The sequence below is a fragment of the Triticum dicoccoides genome, chromosome 6B (assembly GCF_002162155.2).
Source record: "Triticum dicoccoides isolate Atlit2015 ecotype Zavitan chromosome 6B, WEW_v2.0, whole genome shotgun sequence".
NCBI lineage: Eukaryota > Viridiplantae > Streptophyta > Magnoliopsida > Poales > Poaceae > Triticum > Triticum dicoccoides.
Window position 1 is genome coordinate 93,476,769 of NC_041391.1, and position 24,061 is coordinate 93,500,829.

At 44.9% G+C, this 24,061-nt stretch overlaps 1 long non-coding RNA gene across 4 annotated transcripts; it reads left to right on the forward strand.

Moving 5' to 3' along the window:
* Positions 1–223: 223 nt before the first annotated feature.
* LOC119321937 lies at positions 224–6,238 on the forward strand. 4 transcript variants are annotated; one of them, XR_005155295.1, is made up of 9 exons: positions 224–930; positions 1,038–1,138; positions 1,236–1,305; positions 2,164–2,228; positions 3,612–3,704; positions 4,509–4,740; positions 4,906–5,050; positions 5,596–5,709; positions 5,815–6,238. It is a non-coding gene; the product is annotated as an uncharacterized LOC119321937 (long non-coding RNA). The 4 variants fall into 4 exon arrangements; XR_005155296.1 differs by having other exon boundaries at positions 4,935–5,050; XR_005155294.1 differs by having other exon boundaries at positions 4,509–5,050.
* Positions 6,239–24,061: the final 17,823 nt, after the last annotated feature.

The window sequence follows — 24,061 nt, forward strand, 5'->3', positions numbered from 1 at the left end:
CTGGCCGTTGGGTCTGGTTGCTTGATCTGATTTGGGCCGTCGGATCGAGCCGCTGGATGACCTGCGCCGTCGGATCAAAGAGGAGCCCTGTAGCACTGAATAGTTTCACCCCGTTCGTGCCACTGCTCGTAATTCCGGCGCCTCCTGGGGGCATTTTCGTCATTTCACGCACAAGGGTATAAATAACAGTTGCTCCTCTGGAGATGACCTAGCCGCCGCCTCCTCGCGCACTCGCGCCTGCTCCTCCCGCACGCGCGCCGCGCCCTCACCTCTCTCTCCCCCTCCAAACCCTACCCCGCGCCGCCGCCGCCGCTCGCCCGGGCACCCATCACCGGCCTCACGCCGCCCATCTAGAGAGATGGGGGCCGCGCGCGACGAGGCCGCCGCCTCCTCCCTCGCTCGATTTCACCCCTCTCGCAGCCGCCACCCTCCGCCCCTCGCACTCGCCGCCGATCCCGTCTCTCCTCTCCTCCCCGTTCATCCCTAGCCCGGCGCCGGTGGCGGCGATTGCCGTCCCAATCTCCATGGCCCCTCCTTCTCCACCGTGGCCCGTTGCTCCGTCAGCAACCTCTCGCCGGTCTGGTTCGAGTCGCTCCGCGCCACCCTAGCCCCGACCCCCCTTCTTCCAAGCTGGCGCGGCCACCATCGACGGCGAGGATCAATACCAGCCGCAGGAGGAGCAGGAGCGCGGCGGGAAGGAGGAGGATGACCAGGGGAGACCGAGCCGCCATTCGCCGTCAGCCGTCGACACCTCCTATTCGACCACACAGAGGGAGCACCGGACCGTCGTCCTTGCGTTCGTTCTCCTCCAGGAAGAAGACGACCCAAGGTGAGCCACCTCTGATCCATCTTGCGGAGGCAGCGGGGACTCCAACCTGCGGCTCCACGGCGGCGGCCAGCGAGTTCATATCTCCCTCGACGAGAGGACAGGTACGCACCCTGCTGTGTTCCATCCATCGATCCATCCTCCCACTCTTGTTGCCGCGTTATGTTCCTCATCGTGCATGCCTCTGTTTGCTTTTTTGTTGTATATTCAGGCTCCGGGTTTGCGTCGCAGGGCGTGTAGCTCCACGGCTTCTTCAGGGCCAGCATCGAGCTGCCCTCTGACTACGCCGCCGGCATCATCGTCGCCTTCTACGTGAGTACATACATAATGCACCCCTGCACTGCGCCCCACTTCTTGCAAACGAACCAATATAATGCAGATGGAGTGATGAGAGAATTACTGCTAACAGACTTTGGCATCCGGCACATGCAACATGTGCGAGAAGACGCACGGCGAGCTGGACTGCGAGTTCCTTACAGGTACAGCTCGCCTGTCCCTTATGCAATATGACTAGGATGGAGTTAGGGGTCATGGCTTCAGGTCAACAACACACGTCTTAGCTCTACGTGATATAAGGCCCTGACACAGACTGCAAATACACTCTAAAAATACCAAACTGTTGAATCATGAGAAATTCATAGTATATGTGATCCTGTAGATTGTATTTATACGTATGTGAAGCTTTTTGCAAAATGAAGCAGAAAGAAAATAAAAGAGCTTTTTGTTTAGCCTAACAGAGAAAGACTAAAATACATTTTGTTTCTATCACAAGAATGGATGCAAGTGTCTTGTGCATTGGATTCCAAGGGGAAGTCACGTCCAGAAAAAAAAAACAAGAATCAATTATAATTACACGTTCCTACAAAGTGAGCAATCAAAGTATACTTCTATGGTTGTGCAAAGTCAATAACAAAGAAATAAATTATGCTAAATGTTTGCTCTGATTTATATGATGATAGTGCTTCTTGAAACTTAAGACCACTTTGTAACGTTTTGGACAAGCTTGTACCCAAGTGCAGTATTTGGTTTACTGTTTACCTCAGTGTACCCAACTTATACACTTTTGTGGTGGACCAAATGCCTAGCAACACCATGTAATATAGGAAGGAAAGAAAAGTGAGTATACGACATAATGTTGGCATTTTTCATATGGTGAAGTTCTTGTACTTAATCTAAAACATTAGTGCTATGTTTTACTTTGTTGGTAACCTGTCCATTGTTAAGCATCCTGCCCTTCTCAGTTTCAGTGGAACTTAATAATATCATCTCTCGTTATTTTTGTCCCTCGTTATTTTATATCATATGAAAGTTGTTTACACATCGGTATCTTTTTGCAGAAAGGACTGCATACATTGGACACTTGACTGGAGGTTTAATTCATCTGACATTGTCTTAACTAACTGTGAGTGAGTTTACATTAATCTATCATTACAAAATGCTTTCTTCTGTTCTTCCAGTCTGCATGCTTTGTGACCTTACAACTTTTCCAAGATGGCAATATATCTGCTTAGGACTATTCTAATTGTTCTCATGGTTGCTTTCCCTTTCGACGACTCATATGCATGATATGTCTTATCCTTAAACTTCTTATATCACATTTTGTTTTAAACCTCCCCACAATACAAAACAATAGTTACTTTAAACCATATGCAAGCCCATTTTACATGAAATTTTCTGGTTGTCATATGTCCACCGATGAATAGAACCTATACAGACTGCTGTATGAATATCATCACCTTTTTTAAAGTTGATTGCCTTCAATGGTATGTACTACTATTTTCTTTGACATATAACAATGGATAGAATGTGCATAGTTGTGTTTCTATAGTTATTTGCCCTTCATAATTTTGTTCTACCTGCTTAATGATTGTCATTCAGAATTTAGATGTTTTTTGGATGAAAAATGATGTTTCATTCTTTTAGTAGTCCACTGGATAGTCCAAAATCTCTTTTACATAGTTAAGTATTTGTTGGTAACTCAGAAGTGGTTGTTCATAACTAACTGTGCATGCATGTTTAGTTATGTACCTCGAGCTTTATTGTAGTCTGCAAGAAGTTTCCTACTGTTCCACTCCTCGTTTCATTGGTTACCGCTGATGGCAGTAGCATGTTAGGCTTCCAGCTCTATAAATTATAGAGTAACGATGCATGGTAGATTGGCAAACTACGTCCATCCCTCTCTCTCAATTGTGAGATTTTTTCCAAGTTATAGTTGCTCTGCTATAGGTTGCTCTCCTACGAAATGCTCTGTTTCAGTTTAGTTAGAACACTAGCTCGTGTACTCCAGGAGCCGAACCACACACGTACTCAAGCACACACACATACACAAAGATGTCGACGACCGCACATGGCCGAGCTGGACGGAACAACGATTCCTTGGTCGCTTGCCGTGGTCGCGGGTGGCCTCCTCCGTTGTTCCCCATTCGATCTGGCACTTGCATGGTATTTCGAAGAACTCTTTTAATGGGGCATTGTATGATGTGCTATGGAAGTAAAGGATTAAGTTTGAGGCCTCCCCTTGTATCTAGGGAAAAAAAATCATTGTTATGCATTATTCTTAGTGGCAATGCTTCTGCAAATCAGCTTATTCTAGATGCCGGTGTCGTGATGGTGGTTCACCCCTCACATGTTGGATAATTCTATATTTTCTAGAAAGAATAAAAAGATTTTATGGATATGTTTAGCTACTACTCCCTCCGTAAACTTATATTAGTTTATGGAATATAAATTAATCTTGAGTTTGCTGAGGTACTCTCTTAATCTATTAATTGTATTGCTGGTCTAGAGGAAGCTGCCAAGCCAGGCACAAGCAGAGAGCTCCGTATCATTGATCCATAAGAAGCTGGTAATGGAAAATCTCAATGGTGCGCCATTTGAGGTATTATCGACCAACACATATGTCTAGCATTGTACATATCCCTTTTCTCTAATAAGAAATGGTCTTTCCTTCGGAGAGAGACGTGTGCAAGTCGGCTCATTAAGAAAGTAGAATTTCTGGAATGGCAGAAAACATAAATTTGTTTGACATATAATTTCTTATTTATTTCTACATGCACAATCTCATATTCCAAGCTTTTATGTCGTATTTCAAGCTTGTAACGATATGTACACCTGAAACTTTTTTTTGGGATATACTCCCAGACTTCTTAAATTGGTGTACACCTTTTCCTTGAACCATGTACACCTTCTTGCAGCAAATGTATGTTTTCCATTTCCTCCTTCCTTTATCCTAGGAAAAAGATAAAACATTCTGTCTCTATGGTAATATTAGGGCACCCTTTTTTAGTCCGGGCTCTGTGCTAATAATGCTAGATTTAAGTATACTGTTGTTTGCTTAGCGCCTTCTTGGCGTTTGTGGATTAGACAATGCATTATTCTAGAAGGTATACATCTCTGTTCATTTTTAGGGTTGCTACTATTTTTTTGTTATAGCTCTGTTTGATCCTCATAACACTCTTTATTTGCTGCTTGCATTTAGGAAATGGAATGAAATTAGCTCACTGCTATTATTACATTAAAAAATTGCTACTGCAGATATGTGTGTTGGTTAGAAGCAGTCCTTTTTGGGACAAAAATCAGTCATATTTCATTTGTCTTTTAGTATTTTTCCCATTACGAAGAAATACTGAGTTGCTGGTTACTTTCTTGTGCTGACAGTATGATATGCCACATTCATCTATAGGTATATCAGCATCAAATGGAAAAAGAAAGCATCCAAAATGTTATTCAGAAAGAACAAGTGAACCAAGTACCTGGAGTGATCTTTTGCTTTCTTTTTGATACTTAAAATGGCGAAATACATTGATTCTAGAAGGTCAGATCTCCGTCGACGTTGCCCAGCCTGTTGGCTTCATGTGACAAGGCGGGCGAATCCACTCCTATGCCGCCATCGGGTCATGATTGCCCTTCTGCAGGTCAGCCAGTTAATTCCGCATACCTTTCCGCACTTAATTCAATCTTTGTAGGTTTGTTGTATTTTTAATTCATTAATGGATCTGCCATTTCAGAGTTTGTATTTCAGCCGCGAACATTTTGTGTATTCATCTTTGATATATGCATTACTTTTCTATGCACATTAGAAATGCGGTTGTCATGGACTACTCTGTAGGAGATCTTCCTGATATGATGGAAGACACAAGCAGCCGCTAGGAAGGACATCTGGAAAAAGGGCGCGCTATTAGTTGCCACCTCTTCTATTTCATAACTGCTACTAGGCCTATCAAGGTGATTTTGTCTTACTGTACATATAATGCACTTTCTTCTGGATGCATCGTGTCATCATTCCTATTGGTCTACATTATGCCTGAGACTTTAGTTGTCTATGTAGAGTTGTATTTCAAGCTATGTTTGATTATGCTCCATATACGTTCCTGTATGTTGTGATGAAGGTGCATATGCATTTTTCTAATTTTGTGCATTGATAGGATGAGGGTCTAGGACACAGAATATTAAATCCACGGTCAGCTATCAGCAAGGGTTGTGTATTTTGTTTTCGTCGACAATGCTCAATATGCATTTGAGTGGCAATGATGATATAGTTCACAGAGACGATTTGATCACTTTTATTGTCTGTTCGTGTACTATTATTTACTTTCTTTATCTCCTTCTGTTGTGACTAATAATGTTTTGCTTAATTAAACATCATGTAGATCTTCTTGTTTTCAAAAATAATCCAGGTTTCTACGCTGTTTCAATCGTCCTTAGTTGATCTATCTGATTTTTGATTATAGACTATCTCTGATTATAAGTGATTTTGGTGTTGTTTTTAGTTTGGCACTTCTCATTTCAGAAATCAGTAGTGATCCTGGTAGTCAACCATGCGAGTTTAGCGAGAACAAACAAAGGAGGAAAAAGCTCAAGACATGTTTAGCAGCTTCTGCTAAGTAAGTCTCCCTAGAACCTTCAGCTCCAAATAAAACAAAAATTCAAGAGTATGTTCTTCACACATGAAATAGATAAATGATGGCATGCTTGCTGCATTTGATCAGATTGCGGATCAAGAAGTTAAAGGACACGCTTGTGCCTGGTATGGGGGCTCAAGTCTGAGCTTTTGCTTGGCTTTAGGTGCAAACATGGACCTTCAATTCACCTAGAACAAGAATCAAATCCTTGTGCCAATTGTTGTTGTCATTTGTAGCCCATTGGGTGTGACCATGATGTAGGCATTCACTCTAGGAACTGAGAATAACTTGTTGATCCTGCCTGGAAGGAAGACAGTGGTTCAATAGTGAATTTAACCACTTATTTATAGATTTTTTTTCTTTTGTTGTGTTATGTATGGAGATGCATATTCTCAGGCTTAAGGTTTTAGTTATGGTAGTTTGAAGTGCTATTGATTATGTTATTGTAACTGGTCCTTGATCAGCATGGTGACCAAAGGGATGCCTCTTGAAAATTAAGATCCTTATTTCGAGATTGAGGTGATGTAAACTTGAGTTCTGAAATGTGCTCTTGGCGAAATGTGTACTTAGTTTGTTTTAGATTTAGTGGGTTGCACCAAGGCTCTCATACTTTATAGGGCAATTCATTATATCATTGATGTTCTTCATATATGATTGCAACATGTGCTAAACCTGCCTTATTACTGTCGCAATATGTGTTTGATCTTTATTGGCTTGACCAAGTCGTTGGGACCGGCACCCTCGCGCCAAGGCGCGTTACCGATCTAGTACTTGTGGCTGCTAGTACTCCCTCCGTTTTTATTTACTCTGCATATTAGAGTTGATTGGAGTCAAACTTTTTAAAGTTTGACCAAGTTTATAAAAAAGAATATAGATATTTACAGTAAGAAATCTATATGATGTGGAAGTACATCCAACAATGAATATAATGGTATTGATTTGTTATTGTATATGTCAATATTTTTTTCTAAAATTTGGTCAAAATTTATAAAACTTGACTTTGACCAAAGCTAATACGCAAAATAAATAAAACGGAGGGAGTACTATATATTCCCAAGATGGCCATGAAAAAGAAAGCTACCTTACCAAGTGTGGTGGGCACAGTTTTTCTTTCTTTTCGACTACAAAGGTGGTCCTCGCAAATGCGAGGGCATCGTTTTTGTTGAACGTGACATATATGTATTTCCATACAATTAACCTTTCTATAGTCTCTAGCCTTGTATAGTTGACTTCTAGAGATATGATAGGATTAGTTGGTTTATCACGCAAGACATCTCGTGTATATATTGTGCCCAACTCCGAGGAATACAATTGAGTTGCATCCCATATCTTTTCTACATGGTATCAGTTTTCACCGCGATCTCCACCGCTTCCGTCCTACGCAGCCGCCGCTCTCCTTGTAGCCACCGCTGCCCCTCCACAAACCCTAGGCCACGGCCGCTACTCCGTCTTGTAGCCATCGCCACCGCTTCCCAAACCCTAAGACGTTGCCGCTACTCCCTCACGTAGCCGCCGCCGCCCCTCCCCAAACCTACGCAGCCGCCGCAACTTCCCCAAGCTGCCGCTGTCTTCTCCCTAGCCACCACCAAAACCCTAACGCCGCCGCTCCCCACCTCCCTCTCACCACCACCATGTCCCGCTCCAAGGCCGATCCCTCCAACGCCGGCTCCTTCGCTGGTGCCATGTTCACCTCTGACTGCCTCAACGAGATCCACATCAAAGATCACGTGCACGTCATCCTCGACCTCGACTCGCCATCCTACAACGCATGGCGCACCTACTTTGTGCTTTTGTTCCGCTCCTACTGTCTCATCGAGCACGTTGACAGGAACGTCGACTTCCGTGACATGAAGAACGACGACGAGTGGCTTGCCGTCGATGCTTGCATCATCAAGTGGCCCTTCCTCACCATCTCACAGGGTCTCTTCGACATGGTGAACTCCCGTGACCCTTCGGCTCACACCATGTGGGCACGGTTGTGCGACCTCTTCCTCGACAATCAACTCCAACGTCGTGTCTTCCTCCAAGGAGAGTTCTTCACCCTGCAGCAAAACGATCTCTCGATCGATGAGTATTGCATGCGGCTGAAGGTTCTCGCTGACGAGCTTCGCGACGTCGGCATGACCATCGATGACTCCGTCCTCCTCACCAACCTCCTTCGGGGCCTCCACCCCAAACTCAGCCAGTCCACCTCCAACCTCTCCCTCATCACGCCGATGTATGCCAAGGCCGTCACATATCTTCGCATGGAGGAGAAGCATCTTCGCCATGCTGCTCAACATGCGACCCACACCGCTCTCCATGTCAGCCTCGTCGCCGGCCATGGTGCGCCTTCACCCACGCCCGCGCCTCGTCCTCCTACTCCGACCCCACCACCCGTGCTCGCCCCCGCTGGTGGTCCCAAACAGAAGGGTCGGGGCGGTCGGCCTCACAACTCCAACACGACGCCGCGCCCTCCCACGAACACCGCGACAACCCCTACTCCAGCCTGGTTGTCGGGGTACAACCCCTGGATGGGCGTGCATGCTTACTCCATGCCCGTCCCCCGCCCCCTGCTCCGGGTATTCTTGGACCACGGTCGGCTTCTCATCAGGCGCTGCTGACCGCCCCTCGCCCCTGTTCATGCGGCATACGGCAACGTCGCGGCCTACGGTGGCCCTTCGGCCTATGGCGCGTATGGTGGCGCTCCATGTGGTGCATGGGACCCGACGCTCCTCTCCGCCCTTCACGCTGCACCCTCGCTGAGCACCTACAACGGAGGCGGCGATTGGTACATGGACACCGCCGCCGCCGCTCACATGGCCTCTAACCCCGTATCCTCTCCCGTGCCTCCCCCTGTCTTTTCTCCTCTCGCATAGTGGTTGGTGATATGGCACCTCTCTTCCCATCACTCACCACGGTTCGTCCTCCCTCCGTTTCCTTCTTCATCTTTAACTCTCAATAATGCGCTTGTCTCACCATCTTTAATGAAAAAACTATGTTCCGTTCGTACTCTTACTCATGAACATCCTGTCACCGTTGAGTTTGGCGTTCTTGGTTTCTCTGTCAAGGATGCTCTCTCTCGGAGGGTTCTGCACTGATGTGTTTCCCCGACGATCTCTACCCATGCGATCCTACTACGAGCCGGTCCGGTTGCTCTCCATGCCAATGTCTCGCTTTGATACTCTCAACTTGGTCATCCCGGCGCCGACGCTCTTCATAAAATTTTGAGCACTTTTCCCTTTTCATGTAATAAATCAGTGGGTCATACTTGTCATGCTTGCCGCATTGGGAAGCACGTTCGCTTGCCGTTTTCTTCATCTTCATCAATTGCCACTTCTCCTTTTGATGTTATTCATTGTGATGTTTGGACATCTCCAGTGCCAATCAATTCGGGCTTATCATATTACCTTGTGATTTTAGATGATTTTTTCTCACTTCACTTGGACTTTTCCGTTATGCCATAAATCCGACGTCGCCTCCACCCTTCACTCCTTTTATGCTTACGTCAACACCCACTTTCATTGCACCGTTGCTCACCTTCAAGCAGATAACAAAAAAGAATTTGATAACCTGGCCATTCGACACCTTCTATCCACCCATGGCATCATTTTTCATCTTACATGTCAATATAAATCCCAACGAAATGGTCATGACGAACGTGTCCTTCGCACCCTCAATGAGAGTGTTCGTGCCTTGCTCTTCCATGCACACATGCCTGCATGGTTTTGGCCAGATGCTCTCGCTACCGCCGCTCTTCTCCTTAACATCCAGCCTTGCAAACCACGATGGAGCTATACACCTCATCATCTCGTGTTCGAGTCTCCTCCATCCTATGACGATCTTCACGTCTTCGGTTGCTTGTGTTACCCTAACATCACCGCCAAGGCTCCGCATAAACTTGCGCCTCGGTCTCTCGGTGCTATACAAACGGTTTTTAACCCCTTTTCGTGACGACATTTGGAACCGTTGCCAAGTGAGTGTGGGCGATAGGGGGGTCCTTCCCACCCCACCCAGAAATCGTCGGGGATAGGCCCTCCTGGGACACCAAATGAGTTCGTGTGCAATCGGGTGACCCATGGAAACCCAATCATTTCCGTAGGTATGTACATCCCACACAATGAATCCCAGAAAACATTTCCGTAGGTATGTACATCCCACACGGTGAATGCCAGAAAAATATTTCCATTTGTATGTATATCACACCCGGTCAATCCAAGGAGTACGTTTCCGTTCATATGTACATCCCAAATGATTAGGCTGCTATAGTCGTGTGAAAAAGGTGGACATCAACATTTAATCTGCCAATATATTTGTGATAGGTACGTTATCACACACGGTTCAAGAATTTAAAATGTGTGTGGTGCCTCTACTAATGCCAACGTGCACATTTTTGTAACTGTGTGTGATTGGTATTCCTATCACACACACACTGGTTTGAAACGTTTGCCGTTTTACCATGAATCGCACACGCATATGAGACAAAACCGTGTGTGCGTTCGAAGGGCATCGCAAACATTTCACATCAAAGAACCATCTGTTTTCTTTTTTCATCAGACACACTATTTTCTTTCTAACCGTGTGCACATTATTTTATTCGCCCCTGTACAAATTTTTTGGCTGTAATTTATTATTCGAATTGGAAATTTTGAAATATGAAACGTGCAATTCAAATTCTCAGCACAATGGTTCAACAACGAATCCATAAATAAATTTGTCAGTACAATATGTTCAGTAATTACAGGATTAGACAACAATTAACTATGATGAACCACAATATTTACAGACGGTAAAGGCGAAGAGACAAGTGTAAATCATTTTGACTGCCGATGTTGTTGAAGAAGCGGAATACCCATAATTTGCCTTCCTGCATGCCATAGACACGAACAACTTTTGTCCAACCCCTTGTGACGATCGCTCGCTCATCCTTCACCGCCTTCAGGAAGACTTCTAGAGCATTATTGTGACGCCCCCGATTCAATCGTACACTAATCATGCACGAAACGTGTACGATCAAGATCAGGGACTCACGGGAAGATATCACAACACAACTCTAAAAGTAAAATAAGTCATACAAGCATCATATTACAAGCCAGGGGCCTCGAGGGCTCGAATGCAAGTGCCGGATCATAGACGAGTCAGCGGAAGCAACAATATCTGAGTACAGACATAAGTTAAACAAGTTTGCCTTAAGAAGGCTAGCACAAACTGGGATACAGATCGAAAGAGGCGCAGGCCTCCTGCTTGGGATCCTCCTAAACTAGTCCTGGTCGTCGTCAGCAGCCTGCACGTAGTAGTAGGCACCTCCAGTGTAGTAGTTGTCGTCGACTGTGGCGTCTGGCTCCTTGGCTCCAACGTCTGGTTGCGGCATCCGAGAAGAAGAGGAAAACGGGGGAAAAAAGGGAGCAAAGCAACTGTGAGTACTCATCCAAAGTACTTGCAAGCAAGGAGCTACACTACATATGCATGGGTATATGTGTAAGGAGGCCATATCAGTGGAGTGAACTGTATAATGCCAGAATAAGAGGGGGATAGCTAGTCCTATCAAAGACTACGCTTCTGGCAGCCTTCGTCTTGCAGCATGTAGAAGAGAGTAGATTGAAGTCCTCCAAGTAGCATCGCATAGCATAATCCTACCCGGCGATCCTCCCCTCGTCGCCCTGTGAGAAAGCGATCATCGGGTTGTATCTGGCACTTGGAAGGGTGTGTTTTATTAAGTATCCGGTTCTAGTTGTCATAAGGTCAAGGCACAACTCCAAGTCGTCCTGTTACCGAAGATCACGGCTATTCGAATAGATTAACTTCCCTGCATGGGTGCACCACATAACCCAACACGCTCAATCCCATTTGGCCGGACACACTTTCCTGGGTCATGCCCGGCCTCGGAAGATCAACACGTCGCAGCCCCACCTAGGCCTAATAGAGAGGTCAGCACGTCGGTCTAACTCCTATGGCGCAGGGGTCTGGGCCCATCGCCCATTGCACACCTGCACGTTGCGAGGGCGGCCAGAAGCAGACCTAGCAACCTCCATTACAAAGGAAATCACGTTACGCGGTCCAATCAGGCGCGCGTCGCTCAGTTGCTGACGTCTAGAAGGCTTCGGCTGATACCACGACGTTGAGTGCCCATATCTTTAAGCGTGTTAAGTATCCGCAAACGCCGAACAGGGCCAGGCCCACCTGTCTCCTAGGTGGTCTCAACCTGCCCTGTCGCTCCACCACAAAGTAACACTCAGGGGCCGTCGGGAACCCAGGCCCACCTCTACCGGGATGGAGCCACTTGTCCTTTCAGCCCCCTCATCAGAATCACTTGCGGATACTCATCGAGCTGACCCGACTTTAGTCACCATCTGTATAGTATGTATGTATGTATAGTATATACTCGTGATCACCTCCTGAGTGATCACGGCCCAATAGTATAGCAAGGCAGACTGACAAGAATGTAGGGCCAATGATGATAAACTAGCATCCTATACTAAGTATTTAGGATTGCAGGTAAGGTATCAACAGATGTAGCAACAATGTCAGGCTATGCATCATAATAGGATTAACGGAAAGCAGTAACATGCTACACTACTCTAATGCAAGCAGTATAGAGGAGAATAGGCGATATCTGGTGATCAAGGGGGGGGGGGGGCTTGCCTGGTTGCTCTGGCAAGGAGGGGTCATCTTCGGTGTAGTCGAACACACGGACATCGGCACCGGTCTCAGAGTCTACCGGAAAGAAGTAACGAAGGGGGAGCACAATAAATGTCAGCGCAGACGCGACAATATGTGGTGCTAGGGGTGACCTAACATAGTGGTAGGTGATATCGGCGAAGGGGGGAAAACATCCGGGAAAGTATCCCCGGTGTTTCACGTTTTTGGACAGATGAACCGGAGGGGGAAAGTTGCGAGTTTGCTATGCTAGGGATGTGTGGCGGACGAACGGGCTGCGTATCCGGATTTGTCTCGTCGTTCTGAGCAACTTTCATGTACAAAGTTTTTCCATTCGAGCTACAATTTATTTTATATTAATTTTAAAAGGATTTAATCATTTTCTGGAATTTATTTAATTAATTTAAATCAACATTATCCAGAATAGTATGGGATGACATCGGCATGACGTATGTGTGATGTCAGCAGTCAACAGTGCGGTTGACTGGAGTCAAAACTGACTTGTGGTTCCCACTGGTCAGTGACAGGGACTACTAACAGTTTTAGTTAATCTAATTAGACTAATTAGTGAGGAGGGGCTAGGCTGTCAGTGGTCCATTTTTTTTAACAGAGTTTTATTTATTTAAAATAGTCTAATTAGTTAGTGGGTCCAGTCTGTTAGAGACTCAGGTTAGGGATTGTGTTATTTTAATTAAGTGATTAACAATGGTGGGGGCCCACATCTTTGTGGCAATGGGGGTGTTAGTGGGTTCAGCAACCACCGGTGCTAATCCGGCGGCTCCGGTGATCGCCGGCTGGCCGCCTCCGGCCACGGTAGCTCACCAGGGTGGCGGCTTTGAAAAGCCCGTTCAACGGCGAATCTGGTGGTGATCGTGGGGCGGTCAAAGGTGGAGCGTAGAGGCGGTGGTGTTGAGCGGGGCGTCGGCAGCGCCTCTGTTTGTGGGGCGCGACGCACGGGACGATCGGGAGCATGGGACAAAGGGCGCGCTGGGCGCGGTGAACGCGTGCTCACCGCGAGCGCGCGCGTGGGTGGTCTAGCGTGCGGTGACCGCGAGCGAGGCGTGAGGCAGAGAAGGGGAGAGGCCCGGGGCCTCACCAGCGTTGATGGGGAGAGGGGGCGCTGAGGCTTGCTGGCGGCCGGCAGGGAAGAGGCCGAGGACGCGAGATCTGGCGAGGAGGGGGTCGAGGTGGTGTCCGACGCGGGGCAGGGCGTGGCGACACCGGCGAAGACGGTGGGCGGCTCCGGCGAGGTGGCATCGCAGGGGAGGACAGAGGCGCGGCGGGGCGGCAATGGGCCACAAGGCCGGGGCGCGCTGGGGTTGCGCAGGGCGAGCGATGGGTGGAACCTGATCTAGATCGGGGGGAGTGGGAGGACAAAGGGATAGGGCTAGGGTTTGGTGTGGATCGGGGGATTAAGGGGAGTGGGGTGGGGCCGGATGGGCCAGCCTGGCGGCCCGATGGCCTGCTAGGCCGAGGCCCAGCGAGGGGGGTGGCTTTTATTTCCTTTTGTTGCTGTTTTTTTATTATTCTTTTCTATTTTATTTTAGTTACGCTTTATTTTTGGTTTAGTAAAATATGACAATAGCTCCAAAAATAGTGTGTCAAAGTAATCCACTGTTCTAAGAAGTTTTACCTCAGAATAAAAATAGTTTAGTATTCGGTAAAATATATTAGGAGTATAACTAATTGTTTTGATGTTGTTTTAATCACTTTAGGGTATTTAATTATTTTATAAAGATGTTGTTACTCCACAAATAATATCCAAGATTTATTTGTCACATTAAGAACATTTTAGTTTTGACTTTTGAAAACTTTAATTGTTTGACTTGATTTTAAATTTGAATTTGAATCGTTTTTGAACCATCGCGAGATTAACAACAGTAACCGAGGTAACATGGCATCATTAGCGTGGAATTACTATAGCCTAATTATCCGGGCGTCACAATTCTCCTCCACTACAAGAAATCTCGTCCCGAGATTTTTAGAGGTGGAGTAAGGGTGGGAAGGTGCTGGTAGCGAAAAACCTAACGAGTCTTCTCGGTCTTGGCCCCCCTTTCGAAGAGGTTGATCCCTTTCGTGGATGTTTTCATTTCTCTGCTCCAAGTCACCCTGATGAAGTCATCATCCTTTCTTCGAGATCTCCATCGTCCTACGAACGCGATCAAGGGGAAAAACTCCGGAAGAACGCATCTCCACTAAGATGGGCATCTGAAGGTGAACTCAATGGGAAATAAACAAGGTACCCCCACAAGTTGTATTTCAGTGAATTCGTTGAGTGCAATATACGATGGTACCAAAGTTTCAAATGGGTAGGCAATCATTCAATGACTAGACAGAAGCTGGAATGGGGGTTTGAACAACGAGAATAACATGGTGTTTGATTCCAGGATGAATAGTGGTATAGCATTTAGCTCGTGAATCACATACGAAGCCAGGTGCAAAGGATACATTAGAATCCGGGTTGTAAAGGAGAGTCAGGTTTCGATCCAGTGGACCTGTGGGTTATGGGCCCACCACGTGGGTTGAAAGTAGGAAGGGTGGTGACATCTTGCAATACCGCGACAGGGAGGCATGTCAGTGGATAGCTTGTCAGGTATGCCGGCAACAATGTTGGTACCAAGGACGGGGAACGAAGAAAGCAATTTTGCTGCTTGATGAACGAGGTGAACCAATTGGCAAAGTTATCACCCACCGGTGGTTACCGAATGTCATCAACAATAGTAACAGGATCTTACAGGCAGAATGGTACAACAAGGTGCCTACCAAAGTAGGGAATTTTCTCTACTCAGTTAAGTCAGATTCAGGAAAGGTTAAACAAAAGAATGGAAAGGAAAAACGCGATTATCAGATTAAACAGAACAATGTAAAGGAAAATTGTGATTACACACAATTATTAGGAGTATCTCCTTCCCATGTACAAGCAGAACATGGCATACAAGGTAGGAGAGCAAGTACCCAACCATTTAGATAAGAGGCAAGGATTAATCAAGATGTTACCCATACAACGGTGTTTGGATAACTGGCCAAGAAACATTTAGCATCGCGCCTCCAATGTTCTTATTGAAGAGCGGGGTATCATAGTCATGCTTCGAGGTAGCAATGATATGGTGTTTCAATCAAGGGCCAGACTTTGGATACACAAATGATCCATCAGGAGCAACTTATAAAATAAGTCTTACAATTTCCTCCAGGAAGAATGGTTATCCTTGCAAAAGAAATTATAATGATAGGTCCTCCAGCCAATTGGTGCTAGGCATGACATCATATTACCAGACCATCAAAGGACCAACATCATAACTCCTTGAAAGTTGTCCCAACCATCATATCTGACCGAGATTCAGATCTGATTGGTGTCATGATACCTCAGACTTAGGATGACTGAGAAGAAAGGTGCAACACAAATTGTCGAGATGACATTGCAAGGTTCTCAGGGAAAAGAACTATGGAAGCGAGTTCTGAAACAAGAGTTCATCATTAAACCAAGGAAAGGGGTGAGGGGGTAGCTGATGGAGTCTGCGACAATCCTCGAGATTTCCAAAAAGGTGGATTTCCACAATGATGTGAAAAAGAAGATAACGTTTGTCAGATCAAATGATATAATGATGTATGCTCGAGGAAAACATACATAATTAAATATTGGCTGAAAAGTGCACCCGAAACATGGGATTAGGCAGTACGATCAATGTTAGAATGATGATTCGATAACCAATGGTCTAAGAACGAATTATCGACAATTAACTTCAAAGCAATAGGGTTGCTAGAAGTTTTGAAGTCGCACATCATAGTTCAATTGTTGGTTCTCCAGTTAGAAACAACACGGGACCAAGGAATGAACGGATATTGCAAGAAGGATCACCTGTATCAAGAATTCTTAAGAGGTGGTGAAATTCTCACGACATTTTTGACATAAAATATGGTAATACTCCAATATAAAGAAGAACAAATACTGGATAGCAAGGATCTCAAGGTATAGCACAAAACATGAACGAGTTTGTGTTGAACGAAAGGCAATAAAGTGGTCAAAATGATAAAACAAATCATCAAGGGCAAGGATGGTATTTCTCATCATGAATTCAATTGATATCCTGGAAGAGCTCGGAATGCTGATGATGATCACGACACATTTGTCGAGAGATCTCATGAAGATGTAATCGATCAGTGATGACATCAAGTTGAAGGAATGATGAAGCGAAAGGTTGTTGGAACCATGGGTACGACACAAACTCAAAATCAAGCTTGCTGTTCAAGGCGAAATGATACAGCAAGGAGGATCGACGTAAGGTTAGTTCATCATTGAAAACTGTGCTCCGGGAAGGACCAGGTAACAGTTAATATTTAGCACAATAATGATACAGCCGAGCAGGCTAGGAATGACGGATCGAGTACAAACTCATAAGCAAGAAGAATACTAAGAGTTGTTTAGTTGTGGTGCAGACTCGATTCAGTTATCGGTGTCCTTGAGGCATTAATAACTCAGAGCCCGTGAAAAATTTGGAATCGGTGAGAATGTAGTACTTGACGAAGAACTCATAATAAGTTATGCAGTTCCGTGACAATCTCGAGATACCAGGGGGTCATACTCGATGACAGACAAAAGTAAAGGTTGGACATGTGTATTGATCCACAGAAGACAAGTGCTTAAACTTGCCCGAGAAATGGAATAAAAGAAGAACATATGGTCAGAACCACGATTGCAAAGGATCAATTCACCGATACCAAAGGATATTATATCAAGGAAATAGTTATTATTACAAGAAGCTTCCATGATAGGATCTACATCGTGTCCATGGGCATGAACAAAAAGGTTCAAGGTCGACTCCCACTTCCTCAATGCATAACCTTCCATTCACCTCTCGTATTTCAAAAATGACATTAGTTCTTGAAATTTTTACCTGGTGCAATACCAGATAAGTATGACCCGTGAAATCTTTCAGGTTCACACGGATTAGGGAACGCGTAGGTTCAACACATCAGGGCATCTTAGGAACATATACCACAAACTTCAATAGTAATTAACACAAGCTCGATAGTAGAGCATGGGTGACAGAAGGAGAGGATACAATTTACCGAATGCATTATGTATCAGGGGAAGATCTTCTCGAGGTTTTTGTATACGAAGGACACTGTCAGATGATATTAGAATAAAGGATCCGACGGTCCATAGCGGAGCTGATGTGAGTATCGATACACAAGCAGAGGAGGAAACAATGCGAAGGCGTTGGATTATGGAAACAACTGACTAATTCAAAGCTCAATGTAAAGAATCATGATTTCTGATTCAGGGGATCAGAAGCAAACGCTCTGATTCAGGGGTACAATCGACAACAATTTGATTGGCCGATAAACTGATCATGCTCAAAATAACATCTCAACCGGAAAGATAATTTTAAAAGAATCAACCGATGATTGCGTGCATTCACACTCATGTTGAATCAATAGGATCACAATGACGATGTCAAAGGAGACTAATGAATGTTGCTAGACCTATGGGAAGCAACCATAATGCAAGCAGACAAGTATATGTAGAGCAATAGTTTTAAAGAGGATTCTCGAATGATCGGATAGAATTTCAAAGTATCATATGAAACATAAGAACAACTAGGGATGGATGAATACTCGGTAATTGTGAGGAATTATCCGTACATGTATTTGTGCGGAAAAGGATCTGCAAGGCAGTAAGCATAAAGGATCCTCGGAACATCGAAGAGTATTTCAATGCATCTTGTAATAATAAGAGCAACTGGGGAGGAAGGTATGAATGAGAAGTTACCCATAGAGGTTTATCGATGGATGGGAATTGCAAAAGCAATGGCACAAGTCTTAAGAGAACATCATAGAGTATCTTCGGAATCTTCTAGTGCAACAGGCGATCGTTGGTAACACGGGGCTCTCCGGGTGGAAGTGATCACAAGATCCTAATGTTAGAGTTAGCAAAATTCATTTAACCCGAATAGAAGAGAGATCGGAGTCCCACAGTATAGACGAGGAGTAAAAGATCCTAATACCACCCAATGGCGACGTGGGCCCGTAAGCCGCACAGCCGTGTTAGTAAAAGTTTTTCAATGACTAGACTCGACTTTGGCCAAGGAGTTGGAAAGGGGATTCCTACAGGCAGTCGGCTCTGATACCAACTTGTGACGCCCCCGATTCAATCGTACACTAATCATGCACGCAAATGTGTACGATCAAGATCAGGGACTCACGGGAAGATATCACAACACAACTCTAAAAGTAAAATAAGTCATACAAGCATCATATTACAAGCTAGGGGCCTCGAGGGCTCGAATACAAGTGCCGGATCATAGACGAGTCAGCGGAAGCAACAGTATCTGAGTACAGACATAAGTTAAACAAGTTTGCCTTAAGAAGGCTAGCACAAACTGGGATACAGATCGAAAGAGGCGCAGGCCTCCTGCCTGGGATCCTCCTAAACTACTCCTGGTCGTCGTCAGCAGCCTGCACATAGTAGTAGGCACCTCCAGTGTAGTAGTCGTCGTCGACGGTGGCGTCTGGCTCCTGGGCTCCAACGTCTGGTTGCGGCATCCGAGAAGAAGAGGAAAACGGGGGAAAAAGGGAGCAAAGCAACCGTGAGTACTCATCCAAAGTACTTGCAAGCAAGGAGCTACACTACATATGCATGGGTATATGTGTAAGGAGGCCATATCACTGGACTGAACTGCAGAATGCCAGAATAAGAGGGGGATAGCTAGTCCTATGAAAGACTATGCTTCTGGCAGCCTTCGTCTTGCAGCATGTAGAAGAGATTAGAGTGAAGTCCTCCAAGTAGCATCGCATAGCATAATCCTACCCGGCGATCCTCCCCTCGTCGCCCTGTGAGAAAGCGATCATCGGGTTGTATCCGACACTTGTATTCGAGCCCTCGAGGCCCCTGGCTTGTAATATGATGCTTGTATGACTTATTTTACTTTTAGAGTTGTGTTGTGATATCTTCCCGTGAGTCCCTGATCTTGATCGTACATGTTTGCGTGCATGATTAGTGTACGATTGAATCGGGGGCGTCACAATTATCATTGTAGCATGAATTATATACTTTAACCTTAGTTGCCTCCACTCTGGTCATGTAGTTTGCAAGTTAATCATCAGTAAATAGCTTCGGAAACCACTGAAAAGAGAAAAATATCAGATCATGAGGTCTAATAGAGTAACTTGTTGTAAGAAGGGGGAAAAGGCAACATATTACTTACCATCCTAAAGTTCACTAATGTCTTGAACAAAGTGTAAATAAAGAGCTTAATTCACATCACCCGTTTCTTTCGCCTAACAATCTTTCTTAGTTTACTCACTTGACGCTTGTTCATGAATATCTCATTGCCCCATACGCAAAAGGGATCGAAGCATGGATCAGTACCGCTCACATACGTACCTACAAGCAACCAGTAAATGTTAGAAGCTAAATGAGATTGAACAAATGATGTAAAATACAACTACCTACATTCCTAAGTACAAGTACTTTTTAGAGATTTCAATATGAACTACATACGAATGTATATAGAATTATATATAGTTTAGATTAGAGTCTAGATTCACTCATTTTGCTCCTTATGTAGTCTATATTGGAATCTCTAAAAATACTTAAATTTTGGGAATAGATGGTGTATAAGACATGGGATGCAGCTAACCTCGACGGCAAACAACAACATCCCCCATTGTAGCCCTGTGTAAGTACATGGAAAGCCAATGTTAAGTACAACAGGGTTAACATCCAAAAAAAAGAAAATGGTAATAAAACAACAACATTTGTAGGGATATCTTCATTGCGAAAGAGTAGCGCGGTAGCAAAGGGACGGATTAAAAAATGGATACAACTGTTAATTGCAACAGGCTTAACAACATCCTAATTCATGTTTTGTAAGTTTGTAGCCATTGAAATACAACTGTTTAAAAATGGATACAACTATTAATTGCAACATGCTTAATGACCATTGAAACTGGTACTGATAAAAATGCAATTGGCAGAGTTAAACATCACAAGGCAGGTGCTGCCAGAGCAAATAATGACCCGGTTATCTATAAAAAGGTAGGAAAATAGCTAAAATGTGTTAGACATGTTTACTACAAGATGCTTAGGACATCGACCGTATAAAACATAGCCATTAATTGCAACTGGTATTGGTAAGATTGAACTGGTGAGTTCATACTTGGTAAGTCCTGAGAGGTAGTTGCTGGGGCACTTTATCTTGGCCAGACCCCGCCCAAAGTCAATGGCGGCAGAGGAAAGCTCTTCCTCTGGGTCGAAGCATGGATCAGTGCCCCCGACATGTGTATCTACAAGAAGCAAGTAAATGTTAGAATCCAAACTGCAATTACACAAATGATGTAAAATACTGTAAGACATGGGATGCGGCTAACCTCAACTGCAAACAACAACATCGACCGGTATGGCCCTGCGTAAGTACATGGATAGGCATGTTAAGTACAACAGGGTTAGCATCCACCAAAAATAGCAAATGGGCAGCATCTCTAGTATATCTTCATTGTGGAGAGTAGCATGGTAGAAAAGTTTGTTGCTGGTATTGGTGAAATTGAACTGAGCAGTTAATACTTGAACATCACACAGTGTGCAGTACTGAAATGAACAAGGAATGAACATGCTTAATACATCAACCGTACAAAACATAGCCATTGCAATTGGTATTGGTAAGATTTAGCTGGTCAGATCATACTTGTTAAGTCCTGGGGGGTAGTCGCCGAGTCACTTCTTCTGGTCCAAAGCATGCACCATGTCGGCGACGGCGGAGGCGAGGTGTTCCTCTGGGTCAACATGCACAGCGGCCATCGCGCCATGGACCGCCATCAGCTCCTCGATCTCCACGTGATATGTGGTTGGGCTTACACTATGATGCTCTTGAGGTAGGGACGGTGGGGATTTGGAGGCATGAGGATGTTTCGCAGGCGCCATTTAAGCAATCAGGCCGGGCCGTGATAGAGATCGGTGGGTTACCTGACTGGATCCGAGCAGAACGTAGATGTGGTTGAAGCTATGGTGGCGGCGGCAGCGATTTGAGCTGCTGGTAGGGGGAGTCGTAGGGGGGGGAGGGGGGAAGTGGGGTGGGGGTGGGGGGAAGATACTGAAAAAATTTGATGGATGGGGATGTGGTTGGAAAAATAAATTCTGAAATCGCGCGCCTAATGAAAATTTTGCTGCGAAACTTGAAACTTGGGTGGGGGAAACACACAACGGAGACGAAGCGCGTAAAATACTCGTGTGCGAGAAAACAGAAAATTTGCAGTTCCCGTCTCCAAAAAAATGTACACGTGTAGTCAATTTTTCGGTCAATGGTATGCCTGGTTTCTTAAGAACCATCGCACATGTAATAGACTTATGGATCATTAACGCAAAAAACGTAATCGGGTACGGTATAGAAACCGTGTGTTTTGTGATCTTCTAATGATTAACGCAAAAAAGCGCACATGGTCACACATGCTAATAAAAGCTCAAAGCCCTTAAAGGATGCTCATTATACGTTAATACTACAAACTTAAAGTACTGCTGGTAATTTTCTCTAATACTACAAACTTAAACTACTTCTCACATGCTGCCATCGGGGCATGCTGGCCAGACGCCGACGTTCTCCTTTCCGGCCTTGTAGGCGGCAGCCAACCGTTCTTCGATCTCCGCCAAGCTCTCCTCATCACGGCGTGTGGCATCTTCTTTCTTGCGGTGGCGGGACTCTCTTTTCTTGACTGCTTTCTGCCTTTTCCGATCCTCCTGTGCGACTTTGGTTGCGTCTAGATCCACCACCCATTTGTCCATGGCAGCCTCAAAGTCCGCCCACGTAACTATGTGGCCGCCGACGGCGATGAACTCGGCGCGGCGAGATGCCATTGCTTCCTTACTATGTGTGCAGTTGCGGGCGGCAAGGAACACGGTGCCGCGGGATGCCATCGCTTCCTTATGGGTTACTGTGCGCCATGGTGCCATGAACAACACTTGTAGAGAGCTCTGGGATGGAGGGGCTAGGCAGCCGTACAATGCGGTGGTTTTTAAGAGCTCAACGACAAACGAAAAAGGAAAGTTGGCTTCCCTTACAATTTTGCTCATTCATTATCGCAAATGGTTCATCTCGGTCGCTTCCGGAAACAGTGTGCGCCGAGGCTATTGTGTGTTGCGTTATGATTGGCCAAAACCCCAACCACACGGATCACGCGTGTGCACCGTAGGATGCACCGCGATCAAACGGCAATCCACGTCCCTCACATCACATCCATGCTGTTGTAGCTGGATTGGATTTATATGCGCCAAATGCCTAGAAAATGCACATAATCCCTTAAATATGGTAAATGAACCCGGAAAAATGCCAAATTTGAACACGGTAATTTGCAGGGTGTATGTTCTTCGTAGAAAAAAACGCCAGGGCAAATAACAAAGCAAATTTGGATTCCCCTTCAATTTTGGTGATTTCCGTCTCGAAAGCATGGAACTTCCCCGGCGATGGTTCGATTTATAAAGGGCGTGCATGACGACAGAAGCCAAACCTTCTCAAATTTTCACCAGGGCATGGTGAGGTCATACCATGGCACCATGCCAGGCGTCATGTTTTTCAATCATTTATTTAATTTTTCTATAGTTGAAAACCCAATAAACAAACGTTTGTGGTCGACTATTGTCACACATTTCCTCGAAATATCTATCCATTCCTTGTAAAAGGCATGAGAATTTACTAAATGGCACGAACATCATTTTCCAGACCATTCTTGTGCACCCTTTCATGCACCGATTGTTTAAACGTGAATTATATGCATTAATGCCTAGAGAATACAAATAATCCCCTAAATATGGTAAGTGAACACAGAAAAGTGTCAAATTTGAACATGGTTATTTGCAGGGTATATGTTCATCTTAGAAAAAAACTCATGGACAAAGGACAAAGGAAATTTGGATCCCCCTTCCATCTTGGTGATTTCCCCCTCGAAACCATGGAAATTCCTCGGTGATTGTTTGATTTATGAAAGGCGTGCATGACAACATCAGGAAAACATTCTCAATTTGTTTACCAGGGCACGGTGAGGCCAAACCATGGCACCATGCCAGGCATCATGTTTTTCAAGCATGTATTTCATTTTTTGTACAGTTGTTACCCAGTAAACGACGCGTTTATGGTTGACTATTGCCACACATTTCCTCGAAATATCTGTCAATTCCTTGTAAAAGGCATCATTATTTACTAAATGGCATGAGGATGGTTTTCCAGACAATTCGTGTGCACCTTTTCGTGCACCGATTGTTCGAATTTGAATTATGTGCTTTAATGCCTAGAGAATGCAAATAATCCCCTAAATATGATAAATGAACACGGAAAAGTGTCAAATTTGAACATGGTGATTTGTAGGGTGTATGTTCATCGTAGAAAAAAACTCATGGACAAAGGACAAAGAAAATTTGGATCCCCCTTCAATCTTGGTGATTTCCCCCTCAAAGCCATGGAACTTCCTCGGTGATGGTTCGATTTATGAAAGGCGTGCATGACGATATAAGGAAAACATTCTCAATTTTTTACCAGGGCATGATGAGGCCAAACCATGGCACCACGCCAGACATCATGTTTTACAAGCATGTATTTCATTTTTGTATACATTAATTCCGGGTTCGTTTGCCCTTTTTTATACATTATTTGAATTTCTGGGCATTTAATGTGCACAATTCAAATTTGAACTACAAGCACATGCTCCAGTGCAC